General features: G+C 33.2%; 1 protein-coding gene across 4 annotated transcripts in view; it reads left to right on the top strand.

Moving 5' to 3' along the window:
* Positions 1 to 13,146, top strand: part of LOC145284964 (FMRFamide receptor-like) — a 1,154,906-nt gene that overhangs the window by 366,638 nt on the left and 775,122 nt on the right. For all 4 annotated transcript variants that reach the window (XM_080134068.1, XM_080134067.1, XM_080134066.1 and 1 more), the window contains exon 2: positions 6,460 to 6,597. The gene's annotated coding sequence lies outside the window, so the exon portion shown is untranslated. The remainder of the gene's footprint in view (positions 1 to 6,459; positions 6,598 to 13,146) is intronic.

Raw genomic sequence — 13,146 nt, 5'->3', positions numbered from 1 at the left:
ACTACAATCTGAGTCCATTGTCTACTATAATGTGAGTTCATTGTCTACTACAATGTGAGATTATTGTCTACTACAATGTGAGTTCATTGTCTACTACAATGTGAGTTCATTTTCTACTACAATGCGAGTTTATGTTCTACTACAAAGTGAGTTCATTGTCGACTACAATGTGAACTAATTTCTACTACAATGTGAGTTCATTGTCTACTACAATGCGAGGGCATTGTCTACTACAATGTGAGATTTTTTTCTACTACAATGTGAGTTCATTGTCTACTACAATGTGAGTTCATTGTCTACTACAATGTGAGTTCCTTTTCTACTACAACGTGAGTTCATTGTCTAATAAATGTTAGTTCCTTGTCTACTACAATGTGTGTTCATTTTCTACAACAATGTGAATTTATTGTCTACTAGAATGTGAGTTCATTGTCTACTACAATATGAGTTAATTGTTTACTACAATTTGAATTCATTTTCTGCTAAAATGTGAGTTTATTGTCTACTACAATTAGAGTTCATTGTCTACTACAATGTGAGTTAATTTACTTCTACAATATGAGTTTATTGTCTACTACTACAATGTGAGTTGATTGTCTACTAGAAGGCGAGTGCATGGTCTCCTCCAATGTGAGTTCATTTCCTACTACAATGTGAGGTCATTGTCTACTACAATTTGAGTTAATGATCTACTAAAATGCTAGTGCATTGTCTACTACAATGTGAGTTAATTTTCTGCTACAATGTGAGTTCATTGTCTACTACAATGTGAGTTCATTGTCTACTACCATGTGAGTTCATTGTCTATTACAATGTGAGTTTATTGTCTACTACAATGTGAGTTCATTGTCTACTACAATGTGAGGTCATTGTCTACTATAATGTGAGTTTATTGTCTACTACAATGTGAGTTATTTTTCTACTACAATGTGAGTTCATTGTCTACTACAATGTGAGTTCATTGTCTACTACAATGTGAGCTCATTGTCTACTAGAAGGTGAGTTCATTGTATACTACAATGTGAGGTCATTGTCTACTACAATGCTAGTTCATCGTCTACTACAATGTGAGTTCATTGTCTACTACAATGCTAGTACATTGTCTACTACAATGTGAGTTCATTGTCTACTACAATGTGAGTTCCTTGTCTACTACAATGTTAGTTCACTTTCTATACAATGCGACTTCATTGTTTACTACAATACGACTTCATTGTCTACTACAATGCGAGTTCATTGTCTTCTACAATACGAGCACCTTGTCTACTACAATATGAGTTCCTTGTCTTCTACAAGGTGAGTTCCTTGTCTACTAGAATGCGACTCCATTGTCTACTTAAATGTGAGTTTATTGTCGTCTACAATTCGAGCTCATTGTCTACTACAATGTGAGTTCATTGTCGACTACAATGTGAGTTCATTGTCTTCTAAAAGGTGAGTCAATTTTCAAATACACTGTGAGTTCATTGTCTACTACAATGTGAGTTCATTGTATACTTGAATGTGAGTTCATTGTCTTCTACAAAGCGAGTTCATTGTCTACTAAAATGTGAGTTCATTGTCTACTACAATGCCAGTTCATTGTCTACTACAATGCTAGTTCATTGTCTACTACATTGTGAGTTAATTGTCTACTACAATCTGAGTTCATTGGCTACTACAATGCGAATACAATTTCTACTACAATGTGAGTTCATTGTCTACTACAATGTGAGTTCATTGTCTGCTACAATATGAGATCATTGTCTACTACAATGTGAGTTGATTGTATACTAGAATGTTAGTTCGTTGTATACTACAATGTGAGTTCATTGTCTGCTACAATATGAGTTCATTTTCTACAAAAATGTGAGTTTATTGTCTACTAAAATGTGAGTTCATTGTCTACTTCAATGTGAGTTTATTGTCTACTACGATTTGAGTTCATATACTACTACAATGTGAGTTTATTGTCTACTACGATTTGAGTTCATTGTCTACGTCAATGTGAGTTCATTTTCTACTACGATTTGAGTTCACTGTCTACTACAATGTGAGTTTATTGTCTACTACAATGTGAGTTTATTGTCTAATACAATGCGAGTTCATTGTCTACTACAATGTGAGTTCCTTGTCTACTTCAATGTGAGTTCATTGTATACTACAATGTGAGTAAATTGTCTACTACAATGTGAGTTTATTGTCTACTACAATGCTAGTTAATATTCTACTACAATATGAGTAAATGTTCTACTACAATGCAAGTTCATTATTATGTGAGTATATTGTGAACTTAAATGCGAGTTCATTGTATACTACAATGTTAGTGCATTGTCTACTACACTGTGAGTTCCTTGTCTACTACAATGTGAGTTCACTGTCTACTTCAATGTGAGTTTATTGTCTACTACAATGCGAGTTCATTGTCTACTACAATGTGATTTCATTTTCTACTACAATGTGAGTTCATTGTCTACTACAATGTGAGTTCATTGTCTTCTACAATGTGAGTTCATTTTCTACTACAATGTGAGTTCCTTGTCTACTACAATGTGAGTGTATTGTCTACTACAATGTGAGCTCATTGTCTACTACAATGTGATTTCATTGGCTACTACAATGTGAGTTCATTGTCTACTACAATGTGAGTTCATTGTCTACTACTATGCGAGTGCATTGTCTACTATAATGTGAGTTCATTTTCTCCTACAATGTGAGTTTATTTTCTTCTACAATGCGAGTTCATTGTCTACTACGATTTGAGTCCATTGTCTTCTTCAATGTGAGTTCATTGTATACTACAATGTGAGTTCATTGTCTACTACAATGTGAGTTCCTTGTCTACTACAATGTGAGTTCATTGTCGACTACAATGTGAACTAATTGTCTACTACTATGTGAGTTCATTGTCTACTACAATCCGAGTGATTGTCTACTACAATTCGAGTTTATTGTCTACTACAAAGTAAGTTCATTGTCTACTACAATGCGTGTACATTGTCTACTACAATGTGAGTTAATTTTTTACTACAATGTGAGTTAATTGTCTACTACAATGTGAGTTCGTTGTCTACTACAATGTGAGTTCACTGTCTACTACAATGTGAGTTCATTGTCTACTTCAATGTGAGTTTATTGGCTACTACAATGTGAGTTCCTTGTCTACTACAATGTGTGTTCTTTGTCTACTACAATGTGAGTACATTTTCTACTACAACGTTAGTTCATTGTCTACAACAATGTCAGTTCATTGTCTACTACAATGTGAGTTCATTGTCTACTACAATGTGAGTTCATTGTCTACCACAATGTGAGTTCATTTTCTACAACAATGTGAGTTCATTGTCTACTACAATGTGAGTTCATTGTCTACTACAATGCTAGTGCATTGTCTAATACAATGTGAGTTCATTTTCTACTACAATGTGAGTTCATTGTCTATTACAATATAAGTTCATTGTCTACAACAATGTGAGTTCATTGTCTACTACAATGTGAGTTTATTGTCTACTACAATGTGAGCTCATTGTCTACTACAATTTGATTTCATTGTCTACTACAATGTGAGTCCATTGTCTACTACAATGTTAGTTCATTGTCTACTACTTTACGAGTGCATTGTCTACTATAATGTGAGTTCATTTTCTACTACAATGTGAGTTTATTGTCTACTACAATGTGAGTTCATTGTCTACTACCATGGGGGTTCATTTTCTACTACAATGTGAGTTCATTGTCTACTACAATGTGAGTTCATTTTCTACTACAATGTGAGTTTATTGTCTACTACAATGTGAGTTCATTTTCTACTACAATGTGAGTTCATTGTCTACTACAATGTGAGTTTATTGTCTACTACAATGTGAGCTCATTGTCTACTACAATGTGAGTTAATTGTCTACTACAATGTGAGTTCATTGTCTACTACAATGTGAGTTCATTGTCTACTACGATTTGAGTGCATTCTCTACTATGTGAGTTTATTGTCTACTACAATGTGAGTTTATTTTCTACTACAATTCGAGTTCATTGTCTACTACAATGTGAGTTCCTTGTCTACTTCTATGTGAGTTCATTGTCTACTACAATGTGAGTTTATTGTCTACTACAATGCTAGTTAATTTTCTACTACAATATGAGTAAATGTTCTACTACAATGCAAGTTCATTTTCTATTATTATGTGAGTATATTGTGAACTAAATGCGAGTTCATTGTATACTACAATGTTAGTACATTGTCTACTACACTATGAGTTCATTGTCTACTACAATGTGAGTTAACTGTCTACTACAATGTGAGTTCATTGTCTACTACTATGCGAGTGCATTGTCCACTATAATGTGAGTTCATTGTCTACTACAATGTGAGTTGATTGTCTACTACCATGTGAGTTCATTTTCTACTACAATGTGAGTTCATTGTCTACTACAATGTGAGTTCATTTTCTACTACAATGTGAGTTTATTGTCTACTACAATGTGAGTTCATTTTCTACTACAATGTGAGTTCATTGTCTACTACATTGTGAGTTTATTGTCTACTACAATGCGAGTTCATTGTCTACTACAATGTGAGTTCATTTCCTACTACAATGTGAGTTCATTGTCTACTACAATGTGAGTTCATTGTCTTCTACAATGTTAGTGCATTGTCTACTACAATGTGAGTTCATTGTCTACTACAATGTGAGTTCCTTGTCTACTACAATGTGAGTTTATTGTCTGCTACAATGTGAGCTCATTGTCTACTACAATGTGATTTCATTGTCTACTACAATGTGAGTTCATTGTCTACTACAATGTCAGTTCATTGTCTACTACTATGCGAGTGCATTGTCTACTATAATGTGAGTTCATGTTCTACAACAATGTGAGTTTATTTTCTTCTACAATGCGAGTTCATTGTCTACTACGATTTGAGTTCATTGTCTTCTTCAATGTGAGTTCATTGTATACTACAATGTGAGTTCATTGTCTACTACAATGTGAGTTCCTTGTCTACTACAATGTGAGTTTATTGCCGACTACAATGTGAACTCATTGTCTACTACTATGTGAGTTCATTGTCTACTACAATGTGAGTTCATTTTCTACAACAATGTGAGTTCATTGTCTACTACAATGTGAGTTTATTGTCTACTACAATGTGAGCTCATTGTCTACTACAATTTGATTTCATTGTCTACTACAATGTGAGTCCATTGTCTACTACAATGTTAGTTCATTGTCTACTACTTTACGAGTGCATTGTCTACTATAATGTGAGTTCATTTTCTACTACAATGTGAGTTTATTGTCTACTACAATGTGAGTTCATTGTCTACTACCATGGGGGTTCATTTTCTACTACAATGTGAGTTCATTGTCTACTATAATGTGAGTTCATTTTCTACTACAATGTGAGTTTATTGTCTACTACAATGTGAGTTCATTTTCTACAACAATGTGAGTTCATTGTCTACTACAATGTGAGTTTATTGTCTACTACAATGTGAGCTCATTGTCTACTACAATGTGAGTTAATTGTCTACTACAATGTGAGATCATTGTCTACTACAATGTGAGTTCATTGTCTACTACCATGTGAGTTCATTTTCTTCTACAATGTGAGTTCATTGTCTACTACAATGTGAGTTCATTTTCTACTACAATGTGAGTTTATTGTCTACTACAATGTGAGCTTGTTGTTTAGTACAATGTGAGTTCATTGTCTACTACAATGCGAGTGCATTGTCTACTACAATGTGAGTTCATTGTCTACTACAATGTGAGTTCATTGTCTACTACAATGTGAGTTCATTGTTTATTACAATGTGAGTTCATTGTCTACTACAATGCGAGTTTATTGTCTACTACAATGCGAGTTGAAATTAAAATTATTGTTGCTCTCTGCACAATATAATTTGTTTGTTTTATTGTAATAAATAGTGAAAACTGGGTAATGGACAACTCTATTGAAATACAAACGGATTAACGTAAATCTAGAAAAACTCTAACTTAAAGGATGAAAATTATGCAAAGACAGGTGACGAGTGTTAAGATGGGAGCATAATTTTCGTCGAAAAGGAGGTGTGCAATTTGTCTATGCAAGTAACACCTTGATTTTTTATGTTTGTCTTTCAAACGACTATGATAAATATGTTAAATCGGATGCAGCCTAGCGCTATTGTGTTTTAATATATTTCGTTCATGAGATTTTCATTTCTTTCTAGATACAGACAAAAATAAATATACGCATGTTTTACATGGTCGGAGTCAAAGCACCTCGCATGTAGTATAAATGCTTGATTATAAGTATACATTCTCTAATTTCTATGCAAACGAGATACACAATCACGTCTCTAAGATGAAACTTCTATTTCTTACATATTTTATATATTCAAACCTTTCTAATATAAATATACAGAATAAGTAAAATGTCCTAAGAAATTCCAAATACTACTTGTATATAACTGTTTCTTATTTTATTCTTCATTGTAGGCACTGAATGGCATAGTATTTGCAGAATAGCGCGATTGGTACTTGAGAAAGAACCATAAAAGTATCCAAAACAAAGGTGGGCATGAAAAAAAAATCCCATTTATATTGTGCATTGTCGAGGATAACCAATTGTTTGAGGTGAGATTTTTCATTTTCTGTAGTTGTACATTAAAGCCATTGTTAGTGCTGATCTTTTCCTATTTTGCCCTTCAGCCATTAACCAAAAGCAACATTCCTTTTCGATTAAGAATTTTACACAAATGAATGTAGAATTTTAAAAGAAAGGTCTAAACATTATTTTAATGATTATCTTTAGTCTTTATATTGCAAGTTTTTTAGTTATTTATTTTTATTATTATTTTATTCCCTTTATATTATATATCACTTCTTTATTATTATTATTATTATTATTATTATTATTATTATTATTATTATTATTATTATTATTATTATTATTACTATTATTATTATTATTATTATTATTGGTGGTGTTGTTATTTTTATAATTATCTCATTTTTTATTGACATTATTAATATAATTATTTTAATTATTATCCTGTATATAATAAAAACGTCGCAGTTTTTCCCACCTGGACCAAAATACCGTAGGTTTGCAAGAACAGATGCCACACACAAATGTATTATTCCTGGACTATTAGCCACTGCTTTTTGTAACTGCAGAACGATATTTTAGCCACATTTTGTCGTTATAACTACATCTTACATTTAATCCTTGATGTGCCATCATTACTATCGCAATCATCTTCACACGAAGTAGTTCCATCTTTTCTAATTACAAAGGCCTCCCACCGTCCCCAGTCGACACTGTGTAAAATTACATGCAATGTACATGTATTTAGATGACACCTTCCGTAACTGAATCGTAAACCCATAGACATAGCGTTAATATTTCATTCCTCGAAACAGAACATATTAAAGTGTCCCCTTACATTTTCCTTCCTTTCTGATTGTCTAACACGTGACATTCTCATATCCCAGAATAACTTTAAATTAATGGAGTCGCTTAACACGTGCTACACTACCGCTTCAAAAACACTAGCATTAACAATAACATAAATCTAGATTTAAACAAGGATAATATTATGCACAGGTAAATTATCGTACTGAATCAAACCAGCTTCCATTGTTTGTGTTTTTTTTTTGCATTTTTAGCTGTCATCAAAACAATCACTCAATAAAATGTAAACACATACTTTTGCAAGCCGTTACTTACGTAAAAACAGTTATAAAACTAGAAAAAACCTATTGGAGATTTACCCCTAGCCTCCATTCAGTCAAAAAACACTCAAACAAATACATAAAAAATACTTCCGTCGATCGCTTGTGCTAACTGTATTCTGTATGATTCAACTAAAAGGCATTAAAAGCTACGTAGCAACGCTAATTGAATGAGCAACATTTAAAAAAAGTGTTTTTTGGTAAACTTCCGTATTGAAACAAATGCCCGTTACAGTATTTGTTTTTTCTTCTTGAAAACACAAGGATTTTTCATAAAAAATTATAATAGCAGAACATATTTCTACTTTTTTTTTAAATTTCAAGTTTAGCATAAGTTTTTATGTAAGATTTTTATATTTTTCTTGTTTTAATTAATGTGAAACTTTCAGCGTAACATAAGTTTTATATAATATTGAACAATAATAAAAAAAATGAATTTAAAACAGGAACATAGAAAAATAATTAAATTAAAAAATGGTAAAAATTATACAAACGCTCAGGATAGGAATATACGGATGCACCTCTGGGAAAAAAGAAAAACTAGCGCCCCTTCTAACCTCTTAATTAGATGACGTCATTTTCACGGTCTTTTGACTAGCTGAAATTTTTGGCTTCCGTATATTTCGTGTTTACAAGACTTTCGTTTGTTGTCAATGTGTGAACGGCAGAATCAATCGGTTTAGGGTCTAATTAAGCTCTTTTTTGTACAAACAACGTGTTTTTATTTAATTGAATATCTTATGACTTTACTAATACTTTGAAATAGAACTAGAAAACTAATATAAGGATTTTAAAACCGTTAAAGGATTTTTACAATTAATTTATTTAAGTTCAAAATTTAGATGAGTTGGTTAGCTCGCCGTGAAAACATTTTTCATAACTTTTTTTCACATGTAAAAATATATTTCTCCTTTTGAAAATTAAGTTTAATCTTTAATCTCTCAAATACAATAAAAAAAATAGTCGGAAGCCTACAGAAAAATTATGACAAACCGGCTTTCAAAACTAGGTCCCCCTATCTTTATTTTTCCATTTTCGCCCGTACCTATAAGATACATCATCGCTAGGATGAACGTTAGTGGTGCTGGGCAATATTCTTGGAAAATAATTGCATGTATCTTATTCCTATATGCTAGTTTAATTCTGTATTTTCTCATTATTTTTTCACTTTAATTGATAATTTTATATTGTATACTTGATTATATATGCTTGTGGAATCTTGTTGTATGTTGTCTTGTAGCCTATTCACGTCAGGAGCTCGTGAGCACACGTTTCATTTTCTCATTTCAACACTTTTTTTATGTCGGGCAGTAATTTATCGTGTAGTAAATATCTTATTTATACTGTTCAGCGTTTCTACATAGTTGATCAGCAGGTCATGGGCATGCAGTTGCTGTGGGAGGTTCTTTTTTGTGTTTTTGTATTGATTTGATAATGTGTCTTCTCAACCATCTGGGCAAATCAGCTTAGAGGGTACACATTTTCAGAAGAATCTGTTATTTGTGTTGTTTGGTATCTTTGAGGAACTGTTATCATTTTGAGTGCTATATGCACAATATTGCGGTGAGTGTAACCCCCGACCTTCTTTAGGCGTATATTGCCAAACAATGGAAGGTTTCAGTTGAACTCGGCATCTGGACGGAATTTCGAACGAAATTTTTTATTCACTTCAGAGAAATTGTATGCTCTTGTTCTGCAATCGTAAATGGATTAAAATCCTAAGTAAATCGCAACTGAATTCCGTGGCGCAGTGATCAAAGTACTTCGAAAAAGATCAATTGCAAAGTGATATGCTCTTGAAGGTTAAGGTTAAAACCTCTATGTGGGTGCAGAAAAATACAACTGCGATCTACTAAAGACATCTAGCAAACCATATTCTACGGAACTTAGATTTAAATAAAGTGTTCTGTTCGAAATTCCGTCCAGATTCCCAAGTTCATCAACAATATTCCCGAATTCTACAAGATCCACATAAAGAAATGTAGAGACTACATCGACCAAACAGTTGTAAAAATTACATATTTCTTTAATGGTCTTGTCGCTCCTTTCCTACTTTGCTCCGGTAGATTTTTGTTTTTTTAGAGCTTTTTTGGGATTTTCCTGAAATATGTATGCACATATATAACTAATAATGTTTCTATTATAAACAATCTAAACATCAACTCTGTATTACATTGACCACTCTTAAACAATCACGCGAATTCCTTTACATCTAGGAAACAAATATATACAACCATTACACACACACACACATACACACACATTCATATATATATATATATATATATATATATATATATATATATATATATATATCTCAGAGAGAAAAACAAAGAGAGGGAGAGAAGGAGAGAGAGTAAAAAGGAGAGAAAAAGCCACGTCTTTACTGGAATAATATATATGCTGAATGTGCTGTATGTAAAATGGTTATTTTCTGTTAATTGTGATCAAGATGCGTTCTAGTTAAAAAAAAACGTGTGTAAGTAAAAATTTAAACCATATATGGAAACACATAATCAAGCATAGTATATGCGAACTGCTACAAATCAGTAAGAAAATTGGAAGCAAATAATAAGTAAACTGAAAAAAAAGTGCTGAAATTAGCACAAGTAAAAGCCGGTTGTATCTCATTTCATCGTTATGTAGACTAAAAATTGGATCAAAGTAACATATAAGACGAGCTATTTATAATTATTCGCATACCAGCTTTCTTAATCTGTGCTAAGCTCTAAAGGATGTAATAATTTAAGTTTTAAATAATATAACGTTTAATCCCTTGTAGAAAAATAGACAAAAGTTTTATTTACTATTTAGTAAATATAATATAATAATATAATCATATAATAATATCTAGAGCTAACATCGGAAATTCCAAGATCACCGAAGTTAAGCAACGAAGAGTCTGGAAAGTACGAGATTCGAGGCAATTTCAGACTTTCAGGTGCTGTATGTGTTCTACGCTTATCTTGGCATTGGTTCCAATCGTCCTGGATTTCTCCTTTCCTCTGTACTGAAGTAGTTTTGATTCAGGGGAAGTGTCGGGGTTTCCTTTGTCGTTCGAGACTGAACGGAGGTATCGAATATAGTAAAAGTTAATGCAAGTTTGTCGTTATCAGATCTTTTACAAAGGTTAAAAGATAACGGCTTGATTTACTTTGAAACATAGCTATATCTATAATTATCAATATTTTATCATAGTGTATTTTTATTGAGATGTATTGAAAAAAAGACTTACATCATAGGAGACGTTGACTACAACTGATGCTAGTTAAAATCAACACTCACTTGCACGCTGAGGATTTGTGTTGTATGTCATATTTTCTGATTAACAGAGTAAATAGCAATCACGCATTAGATTTTAGAGAAATTTCAATAAGTGTCAAATCTTAGATTGATGACAGGCAACATAATAGAATTAGATTTCCACACCAAGTTAAAACATTGCCCTACACACGTTTGGATCATGACAATTATATTGAAAGCTAACTGATTATCTCGGATAAATACTCTTTCAGCAGGGACGATCAGGCAGTCCCATTAACCCTGGTGTGCTTGACGTTCTTCGAATAATAGAATGCGATCAGCGTTCTGGATTAATGGCATCTTGTGTCTCTGGAATTTCGTAACTAGTTTCCCTGTTCATTTATCATTGTCCTTAAAAAGAGCGCGTAAGATGTTCAACGTTTAATCTTCGCATCTATATAAGTTGCGTTCTTCCAGATACGGAATCAATCTGTATTAAACTAAGTAGCTGCAGTGTTTCAAGGTTTGCAGTTTTAATAACATATTCTCCCTGCAAACGCAGATCAACTTTGCTTGCATACACACATACATACACAGACAGAGTCACATACATAAACGTATATATATATATATATATATATATATATATATATATATATATATATATATGTGTGTGTGTGTGTAGTGGGGGGTGTAGCAAGTTATAAAATATATATAGCAATTAAGCTACATAGAATATTCCGCGTTTCATCCACGCTAAGATTCATCAGCCTGAGCTTAATTGCCATATATATTTTATAACTTACTACCTAGCTCTACCTACGTATTGAGCACTGTTGAAGTAAATACTTAAAGTTTACGCATATATGTATACTTTCATGTATTAATTTATGTGATTCAATTAAGTAGTCATATATATGTGTATATATATATATACACACACTTCTCATGTATATATATATATATATATATATATATATATATATATATATATACATGAGAGGTTTGATTTAGATTATGCATAATTAGAACAAAATTCATTGTTTAATAAAAGTGAAGACACTTATTAACGTCTTTCTCTTAACCTATGCATTTTCATTGAATCGATTATCTCATAAAAGAATACGTTGTAAACAAAATAGGTATGGGTAATTATAGATCTTGCTTAATAGCACATGCATTGAATAATTAAAAATTGAAAATTAAAATTTAAGACATAATGTTTTACTTTTTTTTTTTTTTACATTTTCACCCCAAACAAGGCACATTACCACTTTGGTGTAGGGGGCTACTATCAGGGGAAACATCTACTGGGGTACTATGTAGGGATTTGGCATCAAGATGTTGGTTCACGTGGCACTTGAACTTATGCATGTCAATACAGTTGGGGAAGCAGGGACCTGGAATGGAATTCCAAAGTCTAGCAGATCTGGGGAAGAAACTACTGGAGTAGAAAGATCTTTTACATCTAGGGATCTTTACAGTGTGCGGGTGGGATTTTGCAGCTTGTCGAGTCTGTCGAGGGTGTTCACGTCTTGGGGGCACAAGTGCTTGCAGTTCATCAGAGCATTCACCATTAAAATACTTGTAGAACAGGCAGAGTGATGCAACGAGTCGTCGATGGGACAGAGGCTGAAGCTTAGATGCCAGTTTAGGGCCTATCAGATTGGCGACTCTCTTTTGAACCCTGTCAAGGAGCGAGAGACTAGTAGCCGATGCACCAGCCCAAATATGACAGCAATACTCCATACATGGGCGAATGGTGGCCTTATAGAGGTACAGGATACTTTCGGGTGTTAGTAGTTTTCTAGCACGGTAGAGAGAGCCCACCTTCCTCGCAGCGGCCCTGGCAATGCCCTCGATGTAATTGTCCCAACTCATGTTTCCTGTGAACGTTAGGCCAAGGAGCTTGAAAGACGTACTCTCAGATAAAGAGTCGTTGGCCATTGCTATATGTGGTAGAGAAGGTTTCTTGTAATTATTGAATGAAACCAGTTTAGTCTTGGCGGCATTGAACGTGACCATCCATTTTTGTCCCCATTCCACTACTGATTGGAGGTCATCGTCTAGTGTTTCTGCCATTACTTTAGATATATGTTCATTTGTTTTCCTGTCGTGCCTGCTATAGAGTGTGGTGTAATGAGCATATATACCTATCTCAGAGGCAATTTTGTCGGGGAGGTCATTTATGAATATCAGGAACAG

Source organism: Euprymna scolopes, chromosome 9 (genome assembly GCF_053919585.1).
Source record: "Euprymna scolopes isolate OS-2025 chromosome 9, ASM5391958v1, whole genome shotgun sequence".
NCBI lineage: Eukaryota > Metazoa > Mollusca > Cephalopoda > Sepiida > Sepiolidae > Euprymna > Euprymna scolopes.
The sequence above is the reverse complement of the archived record's forward strand: the minus strand, read 5'-3'. Positions and strand labels throughout refer to the sequence as shown.